The sequence below is a fragment of the Myotis yumanensis genome, unplaced genomic scaffold (assembly GCF_028538775.1).
Source record: "Myotis yumanensis isolate MYYU_CA2020_CCGP unplaced genomic scaffold, mMyoYum1.0.hap1 SCAF_3, whole genome shotgun sequence".
In the NCBI taxonomy this organism is placed as follows: domain Eukaryota; kingdom Metazoa; phylum Chordata; class Mammalia; order Chiroptera; family Vespertilionidae; genus Myotis; species Myotis yumanensis.
In genome coordinates this window covers 66,840,749-66,859,636 of record NW_027223754.1, presented here as the reverse complement: position 1 = coordinate 66,859,636, position 18,888 = coordinate 66,840,749, and positions in this window count along the sequence as shown.

Below are 18,888 nucleotides of genomic sequence, written 5' to 3'. Positions count from 1 at the left end.
AGCAATGAACAAAGTAGAAGTAACTCTGCCTAATGGAGCTTATAGTCTAGTTAAAAAACTAACATTAAAGAGGAAAATAACCTAATGCACACAAAAATGACCAATGAGAACAGTGTAACTGAGGAAACAAATAGTGTCTAGAAGTAGAAAACAAACACATGAACAGAACAAAACAAACAAATAAGTGGGCTTATAGAGAGGACTTTGGGAGATTTTTAAAGCTGACATTTAGATTAAAAGTTGAAAAGGCCAGCTTTGCAAAGACATGGGCATGAGAGGAACAAGAGGAAGAATATCTTTTATACCAAGCATGTCAAACTCAAAGGCTAACACAGACCAAATAAACAAGATTTAAGTTTATGTGGGCCACACAAAAAACAAAAGCTTCAATTTTCACAGAAACATAGTTTTATTTTGATAGAGACATGCTGAATACAGAGGGCTGAAATAAATGACTAATCATTAACATAAAATAATAGAACATTTTAATAAAAAATAATATTTTTTTCTTGAACATTTACTTACCAGACACTGAATAACTGCACAAATTAATAAGCATAATGCAAATAAACCTATCTTTCTTGTTTTCTGAAAGCGAAATATTTCCTGTTGCACACACCAAACAAGTCAGTCCAAGACTAATGCTATGGCAATTGGCTGCTAAAATATTTGCTGCTAGTATTAGTGGAGAGAAATGGTGTGCCTGCACATAAGGTGCGTAAGGGAAATGAATGCAACACGATTATAGTAATCAGTCATTAGCGAATGTTGTAGTTCATTATTAATAACTAGAGGCCCGGTGCACGAAATTCGTGCACTGGGGGGAGGGGGCCCCTCAGCCTGGCCTGCACCCTCTCCAATCTGGGACTCCTTAGGGGATGTCAGACTGCCTGTTTAGGCCCGATCCTTTACCAGCAGCCGGACATCCCTCTCGCAACTCAGGACCGCTGGCTCTTAACCACTTACTTGCCTGTGTGCCTGCCTGATTGCCCCTAACCACTCTGTTTGCCAGCCTGATCACCCCCAACTGCTGGCCTGATCACCCCCAACTGCCTCCCCTGCCAGCCTGTTTGCCCCCAACTACCCCCTGCCACCAGCCTGATTGCTCCCAACTGCCCCTCCCTCACCAGCCTGATTGGGGTTGGGGGGCCGATTGGGGGTGGGGCTGGCCATGGGGAGGGGCTGTGGTTGGTGGGTTGGGCAACCACCCCCCCAAATGGGTTGGGGGTGGCAATCAGGGCCAGTGGCCTGGGGGAAGAGCCATGGGTGGTTGGCCAGCCAGCCCTGCCCCTGATTGCGGTGGGGGTAGGGGAGCAATCTGGGGTGGGGCTGGGCAAGGGGAGAGGCTGCAGGAGATTGGCTGGCCAGCCCTGCCCCCTATTGGAGTGGGGGGATCAAGGGTGGGGCCAACCTGGGGAGGGGCTGCAGGACATTGGCCGCCCAGCCCTGCCCCCTCTTGGGGTGGGGGGGTGCAATCAGGGGCAGATAGCCACGGGGAGGGGCTGTGGGCCTATTGTGGTGGGGCAGGTTGGTCAAGGATGTGGCTGGTGGGGGGGGGTTGGGGGGGTGGGAAGAGAGGGGGTATTTGGCCAGCCGGCCTGCTCTTTTTTTTTTTTTTTGGCAACTCCACAATTTTAATTTGTGGTGCCTATGCTATGTCTGAAAAAGACCTTCTTCCCCTGCCCAGGAGAGCGATGGGGAGGGGGCAGCAAAAAATAGAAGACATCCCTCCTTATTGCACACAGACCCTATATACATGCTCACCTGGCCCAGGCCGGCGGGATGCTTGGCACATTCTAGGATCCCTGCTCAGGGCCTGGAGGGGTGACTGGTGGCAGCACATGTGAGAGGGGACCTCTGGGTGACCACTCTGGTCCTGGCTACTGGTCTTGGCACTTCCTGGTCCCCAGTTCCTTTCTGGTCCTGCCTGCAGCCTTGGTCCCCTACCTGGCCTCAGATGGCCCCCTTGGCTCCTGGGGGCTCTGTCCTCCCCTCCTAACCTGGAGATCTCAAGGAAGGTTATGGCTTCTCAGAGACTCCTCGACAGCCCTATCACTCATGTTCACACAGGGGAGGGGTGCATGTGGTAAAAGCAGCTGTATAAATGCGGGTGCAGGGGCAAGTCCTCCGGGGTCACTTGGACAGTTTGCTGATGACGCAGATCAGGGCCACATTTTCATCCTTGAGGCGCTGGTTGTCAGCTCGGAGATTGGACAGGCCCTTCAGCTCCTCTTCCAGCTCAGCGGCCTTGCACTCCAGGGCCCTGCACTCAAATCTCGCCAGCTCCAGGATGGCCAGCCTCTCTGCAAAGTGCTCTTGCCTCTGCATGGTGCACTCCAGCTCCACCTTGAGCTGCTCCAGCCGCAGCATGGTCTGGGTCAGGGCCTCACGAAATCTCTCATTCTCAATGTGCAGCTTTTCGTAGAGTTTCCTGAAGCTCCCCCAGGCTCTTCCAATTTTGGCTGGGGTTTGGGGTTTAGGTCCTGCTGCCTCTGGAGGGGAAGAGCTGGATTCTGGGCTGATGTCCACTGGCTTCACCTTCTCCCCCTTCACAGGCCCTCTCCTCTCATTGCCAACTCTGCGGTGCTCCCTGGAGGCCTGTGGTCCCTGTCCCTGCCCCTCAGGCACCTCTACTCTCTGGGCAGGGCCATCAGAATTCTTAACCCCAGGGACTCGGGGCTGCCAGGAAGGGTCCAGGCTCTGAGCACCCTGCTCTCCATGTGGATGGGAGAGTCTGATCAGGGGAAGGCCTGCAGGGGGGAGGGGCTGCGAGGTTGGCTGCTGGCCCCCTGATCAGGCAGTGTGCTGGCTACAGTGGGCGTCATAGCGACTGGCCCAATCAGGGCCATGTTCTGCCTGCTCACCACTCCCCAGTCCCAACACGGCCTCCACTGCCCGGCTATCAGGCCTTTGGGATCACCAGCTCAGGGCGCCTGCTTTCCCACAGGCCTGAGGGGCTCAGGCCTGTGGGAAAGCAGGCGCTGGTGATTTCACCTGCATGCGTGTTCGCCAACCATCGGCTGATGGAAAGCACTGCCCGCTTGGGGCCGCTCAAACCTGGATGGGCAGGTCGGGGGCACTGCCGCCACTGCTATTGCCACTGCCGCTGCTGGGGTTTGAGGCACTGACTGAGGCTGCCAGGCTTGCCCCTGACCTGCCCGCCTGAGTTGGGTAGCACATGGGATGCGCCAGCGGGCAGATCACTGCTGCTGCCCGGCCGGTAGCACAGCGGATACCCGGGTGGGTACCCGATAGCTGCGGCCCCACCGCCAACCCCAGGACCCGGCGGGAGGCCCAGATGAGGGCGGAGCAGGTGCCGAACACCCTGGTCCCACCTGCCAGCCCCAGGTCCCCCGAGGGAGGCCCGGATGAGGATAGAGCGGGTTCGGTCCCACCCGCCAGCCCCGGGTCCCCCTCGGGAGGCCCGGATGAGGGCAGGGACCTCTGCCGCCAGCCCTGGATGGAGGGGAGCTGGCGGTTGGCACTGTGGGCCCGCCCCCAGTATGCAAATTAGCCGCCATCTTGGCTGGTGGTTAATTTGCATATCTCGCTAATTAGCTAATGGGAAGGGTAGCGGTTGTACGCCAATTACCATGTTTCTCTTTTATTAGTGTAGACTAGAGGCCTGGTGCATGAATTTGTGCACAGGTGGCATTCCTCTTGGTGATCTGCAAGGATCGGGCCGAAACCAGCAGTCCAATGCCACCTGCAGCTCTTACCTCCTGCTCCTGCTCATCCCAGCCCCAATGTGCCTGCTGCAGGCTCGCGCCCAATCAGTCCCTATCAGCAGGGGCTCACGCTGCTGCAGCAGAGCTCACCAGCCATGAGCCCTGCTTCTGATGCCCTCCCAAGGGGAGTGGCCTGCGGGATTGGGCTGAAACTAGCTCTCTGACATCCCCCAAGGGGTACCAGATTGTGAGAGGGTGCAGGCCAGACTGAGGGACCCCATTGGTGTGTTTTTGGGCCAGGGAGGGACAGCGGGAGAGCTCCAGGGTGTATCTGGCCCATCTCGCTCAGTTCCAATGGGCCGGACCCTAGCAGCAAGCTATTCTACTGGTTGGAGCATCTGCCCCCTGGTGGTCAGTGCACATTATAGAGAGCGATTGAGCAGCCTTAGCATATCATTAGCATATTACACTTTGATTGGTTGTTTGGTTGTTCTGTCATTTGGTCTATTTGCATATTACCCTTTTATTATATAAGATTATGTATAACAGGATATTGTAAAAATTAAGTTATGAAATTTTTATTAAAACATTTCTTACATATCATTATATTGGCTGGGCCACAAAAATTTTCCTTGTGGGCCGCATGCAGCCTGCGGGCCATGAGTTTGACATGCTTACCTTACACTATTACAAAATTTTACCTGGCAGTGTTTTAATCTATGAAAGTTTGTAAGTATATTTATCTTCTGATAAAGATATGAAAATATGACATTGACAAGGTATTTTTAATGGTTGAAAAATAATAACTGAAGTCATGTTTCAAAAATACATGTATGTAGATATTATTCAAATGCATATATGATCTATGGAGTCTGAATCTGTTTCATGAAGTTATTAAGATAATAGAGATAATTAGTTATTTTGAGAAATATCCAAGTGCTTCATATTAACTGATCTCCATTCTATGTCCAAGTAACAATGAATAAAACAGATAAAACCCTTTACCTCATTGAGAGAGGAACAATTTTTAATCTCTGTTCAAAATGGCAATTATTAAATCTGCAGTCTCACTTTAATGTTATTTAAACTCATCAAGCTTACATTAAAAATAACATAGTCACATTCTGAATTCTTAAAATTTGCTAATTTTTTAATCTCTAATTTAAAATTCTGTTGTCTATACAAATCTTAATTTTATTTTGAATTAACTTTTTTTAAATTTTCTCATTGGATTGCTTTAACAAAGGCTTTATAGGAAAATTACCTACCAAATCTTAGTATCATGAGCTAATGAAATGCAGTATATTTGTGTTGCATGTATGCCTAAATATGAACTTGAAAGAACAGCCTTGCAGAATTATTTTTTTTTACAGATGTTCCAAATTCTTTTGTATTTTATTTTCAAATAAAATTGTTTGCTTTCCTCACTGGTGATGTAGCATGAGTCAGGTGTATGATTGATATAATTTATATAGAGAGAATGGATAAACAACTAATAGTAGATAAACAATAAGGGCAAACTTAGTTTTGTCCTATAGCAGTAAACCTTACTAGCAAAGATGCAAACTTCATGCTTTTGAGCAAAAAAATAAAAATAAAAAAAGTTCAGGAGAATTTGGTTTTGTATTGGCACATCTACTTGCTGTCTCCTGTGTATGCCAAGCACTAGCTACTGCCTTCAGCACCATAATTTAACACTAGGAACTCACTCTTTCTTAATGACACCATCCTTTGAGCAATATACTAATAGATCATGGGCTGATGATGTTCATTAGTGATGAATCACAATAATATATCATTTTCTCTGTCACACAGGTGTTTTATCAGATTAATTTCATAGGTGCAATGACCTGTGATGATGATGCATTGCTTAAGGATGGTGCAATTCAGAAAGAAATGAAATTGGAAATTCAACCTGCATTCTGTGACTTTGAGGCTCTATTTAAAATGTTTATAGAGCCCTGGCTGGTATGGTTCAGTTGGTTGGAGCATCATTCAGTACATAAGAAGGTGTCAGGTTTGATTTCCCATTCAGGACACATACCCAGGTTAAGGATTAAATCCCCAGTTTGGGTGCCTGTGAGAGGCAACCAATTGATGTTTCCCTCTCACATTGATGTTTTCTCTCTCTCTTATCTCTCTCTCTCTCTCTCTCTCTCTCTCTCTCTCTCTTTCTTCTCTCTAAAATCAATTTAAGAAACTGTTTGTTTAAAAAAATCTAAAAACAATAGATGTAAATGAGATGTGCACTTAAATATCCACCATTCTAGTATTGATAATGGACAGAGTGAGCAGCTTATATTTTTATTTACAAATGATTTTTAAAAACGCACACACATTGAAATCTTAAAATTAAAGCTTCTGACTTTTTGAGAAGAGGTCTATCTGGGTATCAAATCATCAAACTCATATAAGATAGTTTCATGTAAAATAAAAAAATGATTTTATCTTTTTCTTTGTACTGAAGTAAAAATTTTAAAAGTTAGCAGTTTAATTTCTTTTTAATTTTGACATTTAGCAAAGCATATATTTAGTGATTTACATATTAAGTCAATAACAAAATGTTTTATATAGTCAATTTGGATCAATTTAAACTGATTTTTGAAAGTTTACAATATATATCTAGGAAAAAAGAATATATTAAAATGATATGTTTTATTATTATATGTGAATAACATTTTTAAAACATCATTAAGAGAAAATTTTAATTAGACTTCCCACGGTGATAATGAAAAAAGTGTTAACTATATTCTTATTACATTTTCATTTTCAATTATAAAACTGAATCTCAATTAGTATCCTATTAAATTACTTTTGTATGATTATTACCTATATATAATTGAAGACATTTCCCCCCTTTATTACCCCTCCCAAGCCCCTTCCCTCTGGTAACTATCATACTGTTGTCTGTGTCTATGAGTTTCAGGTTTATATCTCACATATGAGTGAAATTATATGATTCTTAGCCTTTTCTGGCTGACCTACTTTGCCTAATATAATATTCTCAAGGTCCATCCATGTTGTCTAAAATGGCAGGATTTCATCTTTTCTTAAGGCTGAGTACTATTTCGTTATATATATGTACCAAGATTTTTTTAGTCAGTCATCTATTGAAAGACACTTTGGTTGTCTCCATGTCTTAGCCAACATGGATAATGCTGCAATGAACATAGGGGTACATATATCTTTGTGAAAAATGTTTTAGAGTTTTGGGGGTAGATACTCGGAAGAGGGGTTTCTGGGTCACATGGTAAACTCTATTCTTCATTTTTTGAGGAATGACTATACTGTTTTCCTTAATGGCTGGACCAGTTTACATTTCCACCAGCAGTGAATGAGGGTTCCTTTATCTCCGTAACCTCTCCAACACTTTTTATTACCTGTCCTGTTCATAAGAGCCATTCTAACAGGTGTGAGGTGTATCTCATTGTAGTTTTGATGTGCATCTCCTAATAGCTGGTGAAGTTAAGCATCTTTTCATATATCTGTTCGCCATTTGTATGTTTTCTTGGGAGAAATGTCTGTTCAGACGCTTTGACCATTTTTTAATTGGATTGTTTGTTTACTTGGTGTTAAGTTACATGAGTTCTTTATATATTTTCCATTTTAACCCCCTGTTGGAGCTGTTGTTTTGGAAATATCATCTCCCTATTGGTTGGTTGCTTTTTGTTTTGATGGTGTGTTTTTGTGTGTGTGTGTTTTGTTGTTGTTGTTTTTTTGGTTTTTTGCCCTGCAGAAGCTTTTAATTTGATATAGTCTGATTCATTTACTAGTATTTTTTGCCTTTATTTCTCTTGTCTTTGGGATCAAATTCATAAATAGTGTCTATAACCAAGTACTGTTTTCTTCTATGTAATTCATTGTTTCAGAGCCTATATTTAGGTCTTTGATCGATTTTGAATGAATTTTTGTACATGAGGACAAACTAATCTAGTTTTATTCTTTGGCATGTGGCTTTCCAATTTTCTCAGCAATATTTATTAAAGAGGCTTTCTTTTCTCTATTGTGTATTTTTTGGCTTCTTTATCAAAATTATTTGCCCATTTATAAGTGGTTTTATTTTTGGGCTCTAATTCTGTTCCATTGGTCTGTGTTTTTGTTTTTCTGCCAATACTATGCTGTTTGATCATTGCTTTGCAGTATAACTTGAAGTCAGGTACTGTGATACCTCTGGATTTCATTCTTATTTATCAAGATTGCTTTTGCTATTTTGGGTCTTTTGTGTTTCCATACAAATTATAAATTTTTGTTCTATTTTTTAAAAATGACATTGGGCTTTTGATGGGGATTACATTAAATCTGTATATTGCTTTGGGTAATATGGACATTTTAACCATGTTGATTCTTGCAAACCATGGACATGGGATATCTTTCCATTTCATCGTGTTTTTTCAATCTTTTTTAATAATGCTTTGCAGTGTTCAGTATATAGGTTCTTCACATCTTTTATTGAGTTTATCCTTAGGTATTTTATTCTCTCTGTTGCCATTGTAAAAGGAATTTATTTTTTCTTTTATTTTTCTGAAATTTCATTGTTAGTATACAGGAAAGCAGTGGATTTTTGTATATTGATTTTGTAACCTGAAACTGTATTTGTTTTTTGTTTGGTGGGGTCTTTAAGGTTTCTAAATACAGAATCATGTCATCTGCAAAGAGTGACACTTTTACTTCTTCATTCTCAATTTAAATATATTTTTATTGATTTTAGAAAGAGGAAGGGAGAGGAATAGAGATATAGAAACATCAATGAGAGACAAACATTGATTGGCTGCCTCCTGCACACCTCTAGTGGGGATTGAGCCCACAACCTGGGCAGGTGCCCTGGCCAAGAATCAAATCATGACCTCCTGGTTCATGGGCCAATGCTCAACTACTAGCCCACAGCAGCTGGGTTTAATTCTCAATTTAGATACCTTTTATTTCCTTCTTTTGCCTGATCATTCTGGCTAGGACTTCCAGAAGTATGTGGAATAAGAGTGGTGAGATTAGGCATCCTTGTCTTTTTTCTGATTTTAGAGAAAACGTTTTGTTTTTCACCATTAAGTATAATATTAGCTGAGGGCATGTCATATATGGCCCTTATTATGTTGAGGTACTTTTCTTTAATACCTATTTTATTGAGTGTTTTAATTATAAATAGATATTATATCTTATCAAATTGTTTTCTTGCATCTGTTGATATGATCATATCAGTTTTATCCTTTGTTTTGTTAATGTGGTGTATTACATTGATTGATTTGCTTATGTTGAAAGATCTTTATATCCTTGCAATGAACCCCACTTGATTCTGATGTATTATTTTTTTAATATACTGTTATATTTGATTTACTAGTATTTTGTTTAGGATTTTTGCATTTGTATTCATCATCAGAAATATTGGTCTCTAGTTTTGCATATTTGTGTGTAATACTTGTTAGATTCTGGTATTGGGGTTATTTTTGCCTCATAAAATGTGTTAGGAAATATTGCCTCTTTTTAAATGTTTGGAAAAGTTTGAAAAGGATAAATGTTAAATATTTGAATGTACAGTGGACTTTACTAAGAAAGCCATCTGTCTTTTTACTTTTATTTTATTTTATAGGAGGTTTCGATGGTTGTTTTAATTTCCTCACTCTTGATTGTCCTATTTAGATTTTCTAATTCTTCATGACTCGGTCTAGGAAGGTTATATATTTCTACAACTTACCCATTTCTTATAGGTTACTAAATTTAGGGACATATAGTTTCCTAGTATTCTAGCATGATTCTTTGTATATCTGTGATATTTGTGGCTTATAATGTGCCTGCTGCCTGACACCAAGGGCTAAGGGAGGCAAGCTCTGGGAGGTTAATGGGTGGCCAACCTCCATTGTTTGGATTCTCTGTCTGGAATGCCAACCATGAGACAACTGTGGTCATACCTCTGTGCTGTGTCCCTGCCCAGGTCACTGGGCTCATCTGCACCTGGTACTGAGCACTCCTGCAGGAATGCCCACTGAATCTCATTGCTCCTCCCAGCTGAATTAAATGCCTGATGCTTCCCCTCTGTAGGCTGAGCCCCTGGTGAGCTCCTAGATATAGGGCTGCATCCATTGTTTGTCTCCCTTCTCACCTGCCCAGTTTGCTCCTACTTTCCCACCTTTATATGTTTCAGTGTGCATATCTCTCAGGTGTGTTTGTGCATTGAGCAGGGAATCCTTTGTTAAATTATAACTGTTTAAATTGTTGAAAATTAAGTAGAGAGGCCAAGGGGTTCTCTCAACACTGCCATTCCTCTGACATCACTCTTCTTTTTTTGTTAATATTTTTAAAGATATATTTAATCATGTATTTTAGAATTTTCTTTTACAAAACAACTGTTTATTTTTCCTCAAAATAAAAACTGAGCCCTTTAGAGTACATGTAAATATATAATTTACATTATAATTCCTGAAGTCAATCTTAATCCTTCAGTATTTACCATCATGTTTCAAACTGACCTAGATCCATGCCTGATGTGCATGGTTTTCCAACATCAATATCCAATAAATATTATCAGCTTGTCATACTCATATTTAATGTAAAAATTCTCCTGTATATTTAAGTCATTGAGTCAATTTCTTGATTTTGGACACATTTCAAATAACTTTGAGTGATGAATGGAACATAGAAAGTACGTTATCCTTTTCTGCTTGGCATTTGATCTCACCCAGAAAGGAACTAAAGTGCTACCAAATATAACATTATGAAGAGATGATGTTGTCTCTTCTACTTCTTATTCTTAGATCTTTACTAGCAAGCAAATGTGACCATCTTGTATTTTATGCTTATATCACATTGGTTACCTAACCTGTGGAATAAGAATTATAACAGGAGGAAAGGCAGGTAAAAGCCCCAACATTTTCCCACTTGTGGAGAAAAGAGTAATACAAAGTAATTTTGTATCTTGTAGAGACTGAAGAAATTAGTATTTCAATTAAGGATTAAAAGTATACAAGATGGTATCTCTTTCATATCCTTATTTATTTATTTATTTATTTATTTATTTATTTATTCATTTTTTGGTTTGGCTTTAAAAAAAACTGGTTTGTGGCAGATGATGATGAACTACCACAAGTTTTTCCAAATGGCTGTCTAAACCACAGCTGCTGTGCTAGAAGTAGTACATTTTCTGGAAAAGAAAAACATAGCCTTTAACACTTGCTATATAACTATTGACCTAGAGAATTTATTTTTCTCAAGCTTTGACAGTAATGAAAATCAAAAGCAGTAGATGTACTGCTGTCACAATAAAGTCTCACTCAGGAATGGCCCTAAAACAGTGATGGCGAACCTTTTGAGCTCGGCGTGTCAGCATTTTGAAAAACCCTAACTTAACTCAGGTGCCGTGTCACATATAGAATTTTTTTTTTATATTTGCAACCATAGTAAAACAAAGATTTATATTTTTTATATTTATTTTATATATTTAAATGCCATTTAACAAAGAAAAATCAACCAAAAAAATGAGTTCACGTGTCACCTCTATCACGCGTGTCATAGGTTCCCCATCACTGCCCTAAAAGATAGCCAAAAAGAATATCTCCCAGAGGTGATGGTTGAAGCATATAATCTTATTTGTTTACTTTTTATAGAGAAAGAAGTATAGTAGTACCCTGATATACATGGACTCCTGGGTAGTGGCCAGTGGCTTGGTATATTAGTGAGTGATATAGAGGGAACAAAATTTAGAAAATGGAAGAAGTCTAAGGAAAAAAGACATGTAGATGGTATGGAAGTGAAGACAATATATGTTTATCATTGTTTTTGGTCTTGTCAATGACTTCTAGATGAGGAACTCTAGAACTAAGTGGCCAGGATGAGTCATTCTGTAGAAGTCAGCCAACCTCATGCAGCCACTCAGTGCTGGCACAATGAGTATATAAACAGATTGGCCATGGTGCTGATGGCCATCCCTGGTCTCAGCAGCATGGTTGCCTCTTATTAAGGTTGTTCCAATTATTGACATTGAAGAATGTATTGTAGACTTCCAGCAACTGAGGCTGATGCCAACTTCTTAGCATGCACTATCATTTGATGAGGTAAGTGAGTCACTTGGTGACATACAGATTACCCTTGAGGAATATTTTTCATCCTCAAGGGAGCAGTGATTTGTCTTTTATAGAAGTTATCATCTCCGAATATAAGTTTGCTTTTCCTGACCATGATGCCTATCCCATCCAAACATTTACATATGTCTGATCAATTGGCATGATTTCATATAATCTTGACTCAGATTGTTGAATTCATTTTGCTTCAAAGAAGATGTTTCTATGGGAATATGATCATGATTTTGTCTTAAAATAGATCCCAATATCTGAAAGAATTAGTTCAATAGAAGAGTTAAATAGCCTGTTAATGGCTCAGCTGAGACTAGATTTGAAATATCAATTCATAGGTATTTGATACATTGCCAATTGTGTATAAATGATGATGTGTCCAACAGCCAGAATACAAGAGTCTGGGTATTGGGATATGGAAGTGGTATTTGGTTCTTTCTAAAATAACTTCAAAAAATTAACTTGGAAAATTAGTGCTTTCTGTCCTTAATACTTCAGGCTCTTCTGGATTAGAGGTTGTTGCTCCCTGCCGGAAGCCGGTCCATCCTTGCTGCTTGACACAGTTGCTGCAGGAAAGAAACATCTGCACAACATATGTTTCAAGGGACCTGGCATATATAGTATATTGTTCTTAATATGTTTGCTCTCCTTAGTGCCATGTGTTTTAACCAAGGTCACCTCTCCGAGAAAGGTTGTTTCCCCAGGTGGGGATTTTTCCCTGAGGTTAGGGAGAGGATACAACTCCTTAATTAAGTGCCAGGCGGGTAGTTAAGCTACATAATCTTTACTCCCTGGAATGGAGATAAGAAACGCTTTAACCTTTGTAATAGAAATTGACAGGATTAAAATCGGCTGGTATAAATACGGATGTAACAAGACAATAAACATCAGATCCTAACCAGAACCTAGCCAGAGAACATGGCAAAAGATCCTGGACAGAACCTGGCTACAGAACTTCACTGGAGAACCTAGACAGAACATAGCAAAAGAACCTGGATAGAACCTGGCTAAAGAACCTGGCTAGAGAACCTTGCAACAGAACCTGACTACAGAACCTAGAGACAGAACCTAGCGAGAGAACATGGACACAGAACTTGGCTAGAGATCCTGGCTAGGCTGCTGATCAACTGAACGCTGCCTCCGTGTCATTCCTTCTTCGCCGACTCCGTCCACACCTTTGGGGACCCCTGGACCTGCTGGGGCAGGACTCCAGTAGCTCCCACTATAACAATTTTTCCCCAGGTAGCTCACTAAGGGTTTAATAGAAATTGAAGCTATGACTACTACTTGGTCACTTTAGACTCCTCCTCCCAGTTACCATCAAGCAAGTCAAAGAGTTACTCTACTGAGGAGATAATGGCCAATTAACAAAGTAGCCATTGGCTACATGGTGGGGAAAGATGAGAGTATATCTAGTAACTGGGGAATTAACTGGATTTCTCTTGGTTCTTTCATATCTTGTGGTAACTATAAACAGGCAATTGCAACAATCACAGAAGGACAATGGTAAGCCAAATAAGGGTCATAACTTCTGAGGAAGAGTATATGAATCAACCCACCTGGTAAACAAACTTGACCAGCAAAAATAAAGGCCGAGAATGAGATAAATCTAGTATGGGTGGTAGAAAAAGCAAATGACAAATATTAATCATTGCCTTGGAGAAAAAACTGTTGTTTTCTATTAATTGACTGGTATTATGTCCTTTAAGAGATTGGGTTTCTACCTTGAGGAGGCTTTGTGGCTGATTGGTCTAATATAACTGAATGAGTGGCACTCATAGTTGGCTGCATAGGACACCTTTTGGTATTACTGTAAATCTTAAAACCTTTTCTTGCTCCCAGCACTGCTGAGGCAACTATTTCCAAGCAGCTTTCTGAGAAGCTTTGCAGATAAAACAGTGCCTGATATAAATTAAGCCTTTTTTCTGCCTATTACTTCCAGGCCAGAAATTCTCATTTACCTTATCTATCTACATAGAATGTCTGTGGGAATCCACTTAACACCAACACATATGTAATCTTGAACATTGGAAGCTTACAATGTGTAGGAGTGCCATCAACCACTCAGAGAACAAAGACAGCAGGCAAATATTTTCCTCTGTGTCCCACAGTGGGATAATTCTAAGATTCATTTTAAAGATACCCAGAATGTCAAGCCCTGTCATCCACACTAGTAGTCAACCATAGATATTTTTGAATTAGTTGTCTGTCCTTCCATCTTACAATCTCACTGCAGCTCCCTAGAACTAAAGCCAAGTTAATTACTCAAATACTATGCTTGTATATTTCAGTTTTCTTCAATCTTGCATACAAAAGAAATTACACATATTGGCTGTTGCTTAAGTGTCTGTGACTTATACTTGGAACTACTGTACATATTTTATATTATTTATATAGCCTGTAAGAATTGTAAATAAGGGAATAATTTTTAACTGTCCTATCACAGTGTATTTCTAATCACATTCCATCAGTGACACACGTTTTAGGTTGTTAAGACATCATGTCTGAAAAACAAAACTCTGGAATGGAATGTAAAAAGCCCTTTCTTTAGACTGTTTGAATTATTCATGAGCACAACACCTTGTCGGCACTTAGGATATAATCAAAATATAAATGATGCATGTGCATGTCGTGTCCAAATTCCACACTGGATGTTGCTAAGTTATACATAAGTGTCACAATCTTTTTAAATAGCAAAGTAAACTTGCAACTGTGTAAGATAGTTTTGAAAAATATAATTAATTAAAATATTTTTATATTTAAATTTATGTACCATAGTTTTAAATATAAACTATTCACAATGACTGCATTTAAACTCAAATATGTTATCTAGTAAATAATGAACTACTTCACACCCTTTTAGAAAAAAAAAGTTGTTATACTAGCTTGTATTTTTCTGGTAGGTTTTCATGAGGTTTCCTGAAATTTCATTTTATATTAATATATCACCCTAAAGAATATGTTATTCTATTTTGTTATGTCTAGGAGATTTAAACAGGGAAATTCAGTACTTGGATTGTGACATATGAAGGCATGATTACACATTAATTTATCTGTAACAGTAGGCAGTATATGTTATAAAGGTATATTATGTAGCGTAATTAGTAAGTAGATTTTATGAATATATGAAACTAAACTTCACTAACTGAATATGGTATTAATTTTGGAGCTAGATAGGCATCTAAAATAGAAATAGAGATATGCACATATATCAATATATGTATGCATAGATAGATAATAGATAGATACTGAGCTCAATATTACATAGAATGAAGAAAAATTATTTGACAAAATATCTGCCTTTATGAACAGAGACAGATGGGGAGAACTGATTACCATCCATGGGGGGAAAACAAAAAAACCTGTGATAAAGGAAGTGATAATTGATGCTAAAGATAGCTAGAATAGGATTTCATGATTCATTTATTTAGCCATTAATTCAATAACAATTAGCATTTCTTATATGCAGGGTATGTTGCTAGATACAGACTATTACATGAAAAAGACAGATATACCTCTGACCTTAAAAGAAGCTTCAACACTAATATTGTTGGGCTGGGTTAAATAATAAACAAGTTGCTTATAAGGAGACATGCTTTATAAATACACTGAAATGTCATAGGTAAAATGAGAGAAAAATATACTCTGCAAACACTAATCAAACGAAAGATGAGATAACTATATTAAGAACAGTAAAATTAGACTTTGAAGAAGCATTATTAGAAATAAATAGGGGAGAAACCAAGATGGCGGCATAGGTTAAGGGGGAGTTTGCTGCCTCGAGCAACCACTTCAAAAATACAACTAAAAGACCGAACGGACATCATCCAGAACCACAGGAAGGCTGGCTGAGTGGAAGTTCTACAACTAGGGGGAACCGAGAATCAGAGGAGGCGCAGTGCTGAAGTAAAATACTAAGGTGCGGAGTGCGCGCAGCGCGGGCTGGTGGCTGAGGGTGCGGTTGTCTGTTTCAATCCAGAGGGAGCCTCAGACTCTGAGCTCCAGATCCAGGCGAGTCTCTAGGGACCCAGACTCAAACGGGAGAAACGGGACTGTCTGGCTTCGGTCCCTCCGAGGTTTGCAGCAGTTGCTGGGACAGAGAGGCAGAGCCCCTGGGGACGGACTGAGAGCAGCCATAACTGCTCCCTCCTCCGCCCTGTTGATCCCGTGGGACCCGCCTGGCCCAAGCCCTGCACGAAGCCATTTGCCGGATAGCCTCAGGCAAAGGCTAGATTAGCACCTCCCTAGAGGACAGAAGTTCTCCCACTGCAAACACAGCTGATTCTCACAGCCAGTTGGCCTGGAGGTCAAGTAGTAATTACCTACAACAATCAAGGCTTGACTACAAGACTGCTCACAGAGACCACAAGGGGGTGCACCAAGGGTGTCTACCTCAGGTAATTGGGACACTTAACACAGAAAACCACTCTATCGACAGAGCGAAGCATAAAAAAATGCCAAGACAAAGAAACAGGCCACAAAGGACAGAACCGGAGGAAAGCAAGCTACTGGATATAGAATTCAAAACCACACTTTTGAGGTCTCTCAAGAGGCTTCTAGAGGCTGTCAATAAACTTGATGAGATATACAGGAAATCTAATGAGACCCTCGATGGTGTGATAAAGGACCAACTAGAAAGTAAGCATACACTGACTGAAATAAAGAATATTATACAGACTCCCAACAGCAGACCAGAGGGTCACAAGGATCAAGTCAAAGATTTGAAATGCGAGGAAGCAAAAAACACCCAACCGGAAAAGCAAAATGAAAAAAGAATCCGAAAGTGTGAAGATAGTGTAAAGAGCCTCTGGGATAGCTACAAGCATACCAACATCAGAATAATAGGGGTGCCAGAAGATGAGAGAGAACAGGATATTGAAAACCTATTTGAAGAAATAATGGCAGAAAACTTCCCCTACTTGGTGAAAGAAATAGATTTACAAGTCCAGGAAGCGCAGAGAACCCCAAACAAAAGGAATCCAAAGAGGACCACTCCAAGACACATCATAATTAAAATGCCAAGAGCAAAAGACAAAGAGAGAATCTTAAAAGCAGCAAGAGAAAGAGACTCAATTACCTACAAGGGAATACCCATACGACTGTCAGCTGATTTCTCAACAGAAACTTTGCAGGCCAGAAGGGAGTGACAAGAAGTATTCAAAGTGATGAATACCAAGAACCTACAACCAAGAGTACTTTATCCAGCAAAGCTATCATTCAGAATTGAAGGTCAGATAAAGAGCTTCACAGATAAGGAAAAGCTAAAGGAGTTCATCACCACCAAACCAGTATTATATGAAATGCTGAAAGGTATCCTTTAAGAAGAGGAAGAAGAAGAAAAAGGTAAAGATACTAATTATGAACAACAAACGTGCATCTATCAACAAGTGAATCTAAGAATCAAGTGAATAAATAATCTGATGTACAGAATGAACTGGTGCTTATAATGAATCAGGGACATAGAAAGGGAATGGACTGACTATGCTTGGGGGGGAAGGGGTGTGGGAAATGCGGGAAGAGACTGGACAAAAATCATGCACCTATCGATGAGGACAGTGGGTGGGGAGTGAGGGCGGAGGGTGGGGTGGGAACTGGGAGGAGGGGAGTTATGGGGGGAAAAAAGAGAAACAAATCTAATAATCTGAACAATAAAGATTTAATTATTAAAAAAAAAGAAATAAATAGGATATTTCTTTTTCTTTTATTGCTTCCAGAGAAAAAGAGGGAGAGAGAAAGAAACATCAATGATGAGAGAGAATCATTAATTGGCTGCCTCCTATACGCCCCCGACCAGGGACCAAGCCTGCAACCTGGGCATGTGCCCTGACCAGGAATTGAATCTCAACTTCCTGGTTCATAGGTTGATGCTCTAATCACTGAGCTACACCAGGGCAAGAGGATATTTCATAATGATATAAAGGTATATCCACAGAAAATAAATCTAAATTTCTGTGTAGCTAATCTCATGCTTTCAAAATATATCAGGTAAACAGTGCCATTTCTAAAAGTATGAATAAACAAATTCATAATCATTATGTTAGAGACAGAAATAGAATAGTAGCAACTAGGTATAGTTATAAGAAATATTAATCATGCTCTGTTAACCATGATTGTTTTGTTCTGATTAAAGAAAGCATATTCTGATCTGGCTGGGAGTTGTATGTCCTGGGACCTGGGAGTTAACCATTGAATGGGGTCCATTCTCATTTGAGAACTACCTATCATCATGAAAAGATTAACTTATCAAAACAATGGAATTCCAGAGGTGTCCACCCTTTGTAAGCACCAGCCCTCATTGGCTATAATCTGTAACCATTTTAGACATTTTTATTCCTTTTGTATACCCATTCTTATTCCTTTTGCTAACTTCCACATGTAACCTTTGTCCTTCTACCCAATACAAACAGCTGGATTATGAGGGGTGGAATGCAGAGCAGATTTTCATGGATGACCTGCTGCTCTCCCATACTGTTGGCATTATTAAAATAAAAGCTCATACATGATTCAACCTGTCTCTGCTTAATTGGCTCAAGTAGTGACAGGCAGCTAGACCCATTTGATGTCCGGTTTCAATTGTGAGATATTTTCTGAGGAACTGATAGATTAAGTAGTCCTAAAATTATTAAACAGGAAAGATTTCAACATGATTAACAAATTTAACTTAATTGACACATACAGAGCAATGCATTCAACAACTAGAGAATACATATTATTTTCAAGTTCACTTAAAGCAGTTACCCAAACTGACCACATACTGATCAAAGAATAACTTTTCAACAAATTTCTAATAATGTAAATTATATAGAGTAAGATCCCTGACCATATTGGAACTAAATAAAGCCTACAAAAGTATAACTATAAATATTTGAAAATTTAGCAATACATTTCTAATCTTACCACAGTATGATGAGAAATTTCATGTGTCAACTTGACTGGCTTGTGGGATTGCCTAGATATTTGATGAAACATTATTTCTGGGTATGTCCCTGAGAAGGTTTCTCAATGAGATTAGCATGTGAAATTGGTAGATTGAATAGAAAGTTTTGCTCTCAGTGTAGGTGGGCACCATTTGATCTATTGAGGGCTAGGATAGATAAAAAAGGGGGAGAAAGGAAAATTTGCTCTCTCTGCCTGAGCACTTGAGTTGAGCTACAACTGGGAGA